The 9660-nt window shown below is 32.5% G+C and overlaps 1 long non-coding RNA gene across 1 annotated transcript; it reads left to right on the top strand.

Annotated features, from left to right (window-relative positions):
* The first annotated feature begins 8154 nt into the window (after nt 1-8154).
* Nucleotides 8155-9405, top strand: LOC117172168. The gene is made up of 3 exons (XR_004466973.1): nt 8155-8613; nt 8840-8994; nt 9089-9405. It is a non-coding gene; the product is annotated as an uncharacterized LOC117172168 (long non-coding RNA).
* Nucleotides 9406-9660: the final 255 nt, after the last annotated feature.

The following is a 9660-nucleotide window of genomic DNA, read 5'->3' as shown; positions in this document are numbered from 1 at the left end:
TACAGTTATTGCTATTTTGCATTATTTATCAAACAAAAGCTATTATCTTTAAGTGAATCTAGTACTTTTTCTTCAATGACACTTTCATTTGATGATAGTAGATAAGTATTTTGTTGCAAACTAATTTTTAATTGGTCTAAGTTTTCTATTCTAAAATTGATGTCACTTAGTTTAATACATCTATAAATTAGGCCTTCAACTAATCCAATTCTTGAGCTAAATTGATGGTGAGAATTGTAATTCAAATATTGGCCTCACCATGGCGGTTCTTTAAACCATGAAGCAATTAAATTTTCATTTTCAATTTTGGTGATAGACAGATCTAAACAATTTATAGTATTATTTTTTTTCTATTTCCAAAGTAATCTGTAGAGGTTCTTCTATACTATTGAAGATATTGATTCTTTCTTGGATTTTATTTGCAGAAACAATAGTAAAAATATCATCTACATAGCGCTTTAAAAGGAATGGTTTAAAGCTTAATTTAGAAAAGGATCTATTTTCAAAATCTTCTATAACAAGATTAGATGCAATTTGTAATACGGGTAAGCCCATCGGACAGTCATGTGACGAGTGGGTCACGTGACCAGATTCCTACCTTACCTTCACTTTTTTCATTTCCCAACTTATTTTCACACGAAGCCCCACAGACAGTGAAAAATTTGGGATAGTAAATAACAAGCTCTAAGAAAGATGGGTCTGGTCCTAAATTTGAATAATTATAAAGAAAGCAAAAAAAAATTATTTGCAACAGAAAACTGTGTTCATAATTATACAAATTTAGGACCAGACCCACCATTCTTAGTGGTTTTTGTTTTGCTTCCCAAATTTTCAACTCGATGTGGTGTTTTGTGTGATATTAAGTTGGGAAATAAAAAAAGTGGCGGTAAGGTAGGAATCTGGTCACGTGACCCACTCATCACATGGCCTTAAAGCTCCAACTATCTCTTATAAATAAATCAGTTTTTCAAAATACAGGCCTTAGGAGATTAGATAAGTATTTTGCTATATTGTAAGTTGGAGAACCAATAGTGGAGACAATTAATGTTCATTTTAAATCTTGTTGGTGAACAGGGAGGTTATATGCTTTTTCTGTTACAAAATCATATTTATTTAGCTTATAAGGTAAATTTTTATTTCTAGTATGTATCTTTTTTCTTCTATCTAGAAATAATATCATTACATTTTTCTTCTATGGACGGAACTAAACTAGTATTCACTTTTTTATATAAAATATTATTCTGTAAAATGTTTTCAATAGTTGATTTGTGAGCTTCTGAATTTGCAGCCACTAGGATATTACCTTTGTCCGCTTGGACAAAGATATCATCTTTGTGTTTATTTTGCAATTTACTATCAATATATGAAATTCGATTAGTGTTTAAACTTTTTGATTTTTTTATGATTTGAGATTAAATCTGTGACTATGTTTCGAACATTAGATTTTTTATTATCATCTTCAAGATTTCTATACAATTTTCTATACAATTTAGGGCAGTATTGGTAGGGAATTATATAAAAAATTAAATTAAAAATTACTTTGCAACAAAATAATTATCCGCTGCCATTAATTGGAAGTATTATTGAAGAATGAATACATAAAATTTACAATAGTTTCATTACCTTATGAGCAAAGTTGATCATGAAGATGAAAAAATTTGTTAAAAAAGTTTTCTATTAATGTATATTTTATAAATGATCACAGATTAAAAGAATGCACCACTAGTATGAAAGCCTTTGAAAAAATTGATAATAACTATAATGTTGTCTATTTAATAAAATGTAAAGTATGCAATAAGGTTTATATAGCTGATACTGGTCTTCGGTTAAAAAATATATTAGAATAGCCGAACATAAAAAATATTGTAGAATTGGCAACTTAAACAGAGGTCTCGCCCAACACTCTTGGAATTTTGATCATTATTTTGGTATAGATTTTTAAAATATGCAAATTCTTGCTAAGGAAAATAATTTTTATAAAAGAAAAACTCTGTAATCAATTTTAATAATAAATATATAAAAGTATCTATTAATTTAAAAACATAAATTCTTAACGTGAATTAATATTATACTAGCATCATCGATTAATTTGAATTGCCAAGGTATTTGGCGCGCTCTTCATTTGCATTTGATTTAGTCCATCTATGACAACTTTCCTTGTTTTTATATTCATTAACTTGTTGTTTAAGTCACAATAATTTTTTAGCTGCTTCTACAGTATTTTTAATTGCTGAAATGTGAACTCTTCAAACAATTTCAGGAAATATTTTTGATTTCTAAATTTTCCCAATACGTCTACTGTACACCATCGACCGCCTTACCACGATTTTTTTTCACGTTTTCTTTGACAAAAATTGCTCTTTAACTCCGTTGTGTTTTGTACCCAGGTTTCCCGGATTGTCGGCAATCTATGAGATCTGGGCTCCAACCTCATCAGAGATAGAGAAGTTTTTTTCACGCTATTCAACGTAAAACAACAAGAAACATAGCACACAATTTTAATAAGAGATAATGATTTATAATTTTTAGATTATACGAACCCCTACCAATGCATCGGTGATTAACTTGCTGCGATTCAGAGAGCAGACCTACATTTTTCCAAAAATTTCAATTCATGAAATAGCTACAAGTTTGGGTTAGAACGTGATCAGTATTTATTTTCAATGTAACTATTTACAGTCAATGTTGTAATAAATAAATAGTTGCATCTACTTTAGAATATCATACTTATTTTAGAACTCTAAGCTAATTAGTTCAAATGACCAATCCAGTTCAGAATTAAAAAATGATTCAAATTTAACAAATAAGAATTAGTAAAGATTAGTTAGCTTCATCAATTTTTATTTTTGTTTAAATTCATGCCGATCAGAAGGCTAATCTTTTCCTTATTTATTGTCCCTGTTTTCGCGTCGTACCGTCTTTCGCGAGCAGAAGAACAAGATTGCCAATTTCCCAAACAAGAAGAAATTTGAGAGAATTAGAAATTCTCAGATAAATTTTAAGATTTACAGATCGAAGTCGTCGCCCAATCCTTGTCGTTGTCGAGATCACGTGGACAGATATCGCAAGCTAAGCGACTTCGCAGACTCGTAAATGTTCGGGCTATGTCGTGGCTTGTTGATTGGATCAAAAGGCGAAGAACAAACAAGAAGAAGAAAACGTTCGGGTGTGCATCTTGGTTTATGGGCTACATTTCCTTAATTAATACTTTCTGAATACCTATAAAAATTGCAAATATTCATAACCGCGGATTAAGTAAAACTCCGGTGAGAGACTCAGTCGACGGAGAATTGATTATTTTCCAGCATGCATGAGGCGACGTGCCCGCTTGTGACTCTGTTGTTCAGTGGCACACTAGGTACAGTCTTACGGCTAAAATTGGAACGAGTTTTAGTTATTTCTATCTCCCCTAGGAGATGCTTGTGTGGTAGAAGGGGAAGATCAGGAATATAGGAACATGGCGGACATGTAAATAACGAGTGAGTGATTATAATAATCACGGCTCTGAATTATTTACATTTTCTGTTTGAAACAAATTTACATTATTTATATTTTTAAATTGAAAAGGGGACCGATCTGTTCGGGGTGGTACTTAAGTGTTGGGCTTAATGTATCTGTTTGAATATTTCTTCAGTTAGAATGATGGGAAGAATAATTTGCACAAACAAACCATTTTATTTAATATATAAAAACCGCAATACATTTTTGATCATGCGTTATTTGATGTTTTTTTATATTGCATGAAACGTTTCGTTTACGTAAATTATTCTTCCTGTAAATCAAAATTTAAAAATATATTAAAATTAGCATGGAATGGTTGGAGAAGCGGGGTGGAGGGGTTGCCGGAATAGAGCAGTAGTTCATTCTATCTCTACTAGATGGCGCCATTTCGTTACTTTACTAAGTTCATATTCTTTAACATGGGACTGTACGCAGTGGGTTCAGTGGTCTCGGCCATCCGCATTATGTCAACCTCCAGTCGGTTTGAGCGGCAAAAGTTTCCGCATTCAAATACAAATGTTCGCTTGGATCTTCTGACGACTGGTCTTCCCCCCAGATATAATAAATTTTCGTTGACTGATACGGCTCCAGAGAAAAGCTTCAAAAAAAAAATAATAAAATGAGGTAACTAAAGGTTATAGGTGCCATAAGTGGCTTCTAGCAGTGATCGGAATAGTGACCCTTTTTCTAATATCTCATGCATGTCATTTCAAATTTTACCGTTTTCTTTAACAATACACCTCCAAGTGACGGGTAAGAATTACCACGTCACAAATTATTTGATGTAGAATTATCCAAAATCGCGGTAACCTTAAAAGACCTTTCTTGTCTTTAATGTGCCACCATGTTGGAGGATCGTGGACCTTCAGCTCAGGCAATGCAGTTGAATCGATATCATCCAAGATGGCGGCGATCCCGCAGGACTTGTCGTGTCATTAATGGAACCCCTTTCTGGAGAATCGGTGATCATTGATTGGTGTGTAGTTCTTCTAAATGTTTGGATTCCATGATTCTATGTTCTTTTATTGGATTAAATGAAGGGTTCACGTCCAAACCTGTTAACTGATATTTTTTCGAATTTTTTATTTTTCTATCTTGTGGCACATTTTTTATATGCAGTTAAATTCCCGCAAACAAAACAGCAAAATTCCTTCCAGTTTTTTTTTTAAATAGATTTTCGAAAATCACGTTTTGGTATCTAAAGCAAAGGTCCGCGGTCTAAAACTGTTAACTTTTTATGGCGTCTTATCGTAATTAGTGCTTTTTCTCACATCAGCTCTGTTTAATCATAGAATAGGTCAGTGAGACACATGTCAGTGTTAGTGAAGTTAAGTATATGCACGTGTAAAAGTTTTTTGTGGCTACTTTCACGTCATTTTCGATGTTTTCTGCTACAAATCGCTGTAAGGACGAAGGTGAACAAGGCGTCTCGATTACTGACACTCAGCGAATTATTGCAACAAACTATTTTTGATTTTTGCAAGCACATCTATGTTCGGCTTGCGATTCCAAACATTTTCACATTCAAAACTTGCCGGCAGCTTAAAGAAAAACGCAGGAACATGCGAGTCTGGGAAAAAAATAGAAACCTACCAGTAGAATACTACCGAGAAGAGGTTTATACCTCTGAACCTCTAGTATATAACATACGAATAGTTTTCAGTTGACATATAACGTACAATCTGGATTTAAATGTTATAAAAGTAGAGTGTATTATTTTTTGTAGTAAATGAACGAAAAAACTTTTACAGTTTAAAAAAATATTAAAAATTGCAAAAATAGCAACGATTTTGCTTCGCCGTGTAAAATTTTACAAATGTCGGTTAAGAGGTTTAGACCGCGGACCCTTCAAGTATTTGATTGTGTGAGGCATCCACGGCCGTAAATAAATGAGTTATCTGTGACACGTAATGAGCCGCCGTATGCAAGAACCAGCCCGACGCTCAAACATGTGTAAAATTATAGTCAGAGGGTCTCGAAAAAAGAAAAATTAAAAAATTGAATAACAAATTAAAAAAAAATGTTTTCCATTTTTTTTTAAAATTATTTGCGTGAAAGCAAGACAGTTTTTAAGTTATCCTGTAAAATGTGGGCTTTGTCACTTATGCCCATATGCAGTGTGCACCTTCATCTCATATATTTTAAGCAGACAAATTTTATTATCATTATTATTATGTATTTAGCATTGCTTTCTCAAAAACTGACAGAATGACATTATCCTGGGCATATATTATATATAATTTAGGTAGATTTCAACCTAAAAACACAACAGGGATGTAAAGCTTCATCAAACTTTGGTCTAAAGAAAAGTTTCATAACATACTTGGGGGTCTCGTGAGACGTTTCAATGTTTCAAATGTGGCGGCAGGAAAATTCAAACTGATAAAATAAAACAATTTATAACCTGACCTTAGAGTCCAAACTGATCTGCGCTTGCGCCAAACAATTTTCCTTCTTCTCCCCACAATGTTACAAGAAACATAAGAAACTTTGAACATTAAACATTTTCATGAATCACTTGAAAAGCTTCAAAGTTTTAATAAAACGTTTCAGGGTTTACATTCCTAAAATACAACAATTTTAACAACGTCGCGAACTGCTTCTTCTCGAGCGGCGCAAATTGAGGACGGAATGTTAAAAACCACCTACAGGTCGCAAATCTTAACTAAATCCAACAAAATTTAGCCAAAAATTTTTGTGAGTGAATTTCAAAGAGACTGACGAAGCCAAATTTTTCAAAATAATTTTTTTGAACAAATAGTTCAAACAAATTTTGTTTACGAAAATAATGGCAAACTTAAAATTAGAGCACGAAAAAACCCTTTAGTTAACATATGTAATATTTGTAATAATATTAATTTTCTCACAGACGTTACAAGCCTTAGGAAGATTTAATATAGATTATGCAAAATTCATTATTTAGTCATATGCAGGCGCGGATCCAGAGGGGCAGGACGACTTGCCCCCCCCCCCCCAAATCCAGACTCCATTTTTTTAAATAAGATAATTAAAGGTATTATTTCAAGGTAAGCATAAACCGTCAAATGTTTTCAAATTTTATGAAGAATTTCTCCAAGCAATTACGGGAGTACGTCAAGCAGGAGTAATTGAGATGAGGAATTGACAAATTCCTTTAGATTTATGATGCTTCATAGCTGATGCTCCTGCAAGAGCATTTGCTTAAAACCATTTCGGGTATACCTCGTCAAATGCATGTTCGAAATGTAAAATAGAAGGTTCCCGATGTACAGCTCCAGGCTTTCAAGGAATAATGATTTTCCAAGGCATCAGAAATAAACTTAGAACAGATGAAGGTTATCGGAATTTTCTAGATAAATATCATCACAAGGGTACGAATCCTTTAGCACCTCTTCTAGGATTGGTTACAAGAGTTCCATTTGAAATCCTGCATTCTGTTTGGCTCGGAGTTTGTAAGAAGATAATAGAAGCTCATGGAGATGGAAAATTCGGATTTTAAAGATTAAATGTAAGGAAATTACAAAATTTGAATTCCAGAATGTTAACGCTTGAAACTTACTGCCAATCAGAAATCAATCGCAGCTTGCAGGAATTTACACTGTACAAGCACTTTAAAGGAACCAAATTTAGACAATGTTTACTTTACACTGCACCGGCTGTTGTAAAAAACGTTTTTGATGAAGATCATTATAGGCACCTCACTATTTTACATAGTGTAATGCGAATTTTTATTTCGCAAGAAACTCAAAGAGATATGTATCCCTTTTGTCAAGAGGCTGAGGAAAGTTTTGTAATTCTATGCGAACAACTTTATGGACAGCAATTCCTTTTATACAATGTACACGCACTATTGCATATAGTGGCCGATGTCGAAGTTTTGGGTCCTGCTGAAACTTTTAGTACATTTTGTTTCGAAAATAACATGCCTGAATTTCGAAACTGCATTCAAAAACCAGGATTGAAGCTTTCCCAAGCGTACAAAATTAACGCTGAAAAGGATTTCATTTTGAGACCTCTGAATGACAATATTTGCATACGTCTGTCACAAAACCACGCCGAAGGACCTCTCAAAGAAGATACTCCTACTCATCTTTGTCAGCAATTTAAGAAAATGAAGATAGGCAAATTGAAATTTGCAATTGCGTTACGGAACATTTGCTGCATACCCCCAAACTTGAAAATTTGTTTTATAAAAAATATTGTACTAATTGAAGAACAAGTTAAATTGATTCTTGAAGAATTTTGATCGAGCACTGCAATCTACGATGTTGGAATTACGTCAGACTTTGTGCAAGTATATAATTGAAAAAAATTTAGCTCGCGGACTATATTCGATGTCGTTAAACTGTCTGAAGAATAAAGTTGACATGATGCCAAAATGGTGCGACAGTAAAGGAGACGAGGAACTTGTAATTCAAGACGAATGGATATGTGCTTCTCTATTGTCACCTTTGAAGTTGTCTGAAACTGCAAAAATCATTCATTAGAAATACACATTCAAATACAAAATTTACTTTGCATATAAAATTATAATGGTCTTTTTATCAATTTAAATTCTTTTTTTTTCTCGATTCATAAAAAATTGAGAATCAAATGAAAATGAATTGAAAACCTTTATAAATAATAAACAGATTCCTACTTCAAAAATTAATAATGTATGTTTGGCATTGCAGATAAAAATGAACAGGGATGTAGCAGAAAATTAGGGAATAAGGGCAGCAGATGAAAAGAAAAGTTCAAGGAAAGAACAAAAATTTTCAAACAATGGTAAGAAAATGAAAACTCCTAAACGAATATTAACTACGTCCTCCGATGAAGCTTCTCCGCCGAAGAAAACTAAATCTCCAGTCGATATTGACCAAAAATTGAATTCTTTAAAAGCTCGTCTACAGGAAATTAAAGAAAACAGGATTAACAAAGATGTTTCACTGGTATGAAAAAATAAAAGTAAGCTTATTGCAAAGGAACGATAGTTATTTTTGACGGAACCCTGCCTACCTTGATGGCTACTAATAATTATGAAAAAAGTTCGGAAAGTCGCAAATAAAATAATGTGTCAGAGGAAAATTGTCTGGAATTTTCAAAAATTAAAAATAATTGCAGTCTCCACAAATCAGTTTTAAAGTAATTGCAGTGAGTATAATAAAAACTGAAAATCAATCATTGTTACAGAAGTACTTTTCTTTTTGAATCTTGCTCAGAATATTCTACATGTTGTTTTCCTTATTTTTCGCTGACTGAGGAATAGAAAATTAAAGTAGATGGATTTTTAAAGTAATACAAAATTTGCTCCCAGTCGAACGTTTTGAAATTTCATTTTCACAAATCACAAAACCAAAAGCAAGTCTGCGAATTTTAGGCCAATGTTCAAAATGAGAATTTGGAGAACTAAATGCATCTGAAAAAAAGCTTTCTCAGACTTTGCTTGAACCACTTACTGGTTTCCCCCTTCATACCGTAGAGAAATTTCTTAAGTCGGACGCTAAAGAAAATACAGATAAACGTCGAAAGCTTGTGAGTACCTCCTTTCAATATCATAAAAAAAATTTTATTTTGAAAGACGTTTTCGTTGTTTTGCATTAATTATTACTGAAATTTCGTTTTTTAGGCTTGCACTTTCTTGTTACCGTATACTCATTTATAAAATCTAGGAGGTTGAAGAATAAGAGAATTTCTAAATTATGCCACGAGGGAAACAATGCCAGACGAACTGGTTTGTCCATTCTCTTGGCTCGGCGGCGAACATTGCCGAAAGTTTGGCAATATGAAAGTCGCGAACGTCTTGTTTCGTAAGTATTATTTGAATCTGATTTTTGGAAATTTGGAAAAGCATTTGCCTAAAGATTATTTTTGTAGTCATAAATTTTAATATTTGGTTGAGAAATTAAAATTTTCCTTCTAAAGGCATAATTTTTAGTTGAAAATTTAATTGCTTTGTTAAAATTTTGTCTTTTTAGAATAATATTCAAGTATATTTGTACAACATTAACCTTTTTTTAAAAACTTATTTTTTGTTTCTGAGAAATCAACTGGAATATTTTTTGGATGAAAACTATTAATCCTGGGAATTTGTCTTTTTTGTTTAAAACGTTTACATTTTTAGTAGAAATATTGCATATTTACTTCTAGTTTGAAATTCGCATTTTTGATTGTTGAAAAGTGAATTTAAATCTTTTTGGG

The sequence above is a fragment of the Belonocnema kinseyi genome, chromosome 1 (genome assembly GCF_010883055.1).
Source record: "Belonocnema kinseyi isolate 2016_QV_RU_SX_M_011 chromosome 1, B_treatae_v1, whole genome shotgun sequence".
Taxonomy (NCBI): domain Eukaryota; kingdom Metazoa; phylum Arthropoda; class Insecta; order Hymenoptera; family Cynipidae; genus Belonocnema; species Belonocnema kinseyi.
This window is presented reverse-complemented; position numbering and strand designations above follow the sequence as displayed.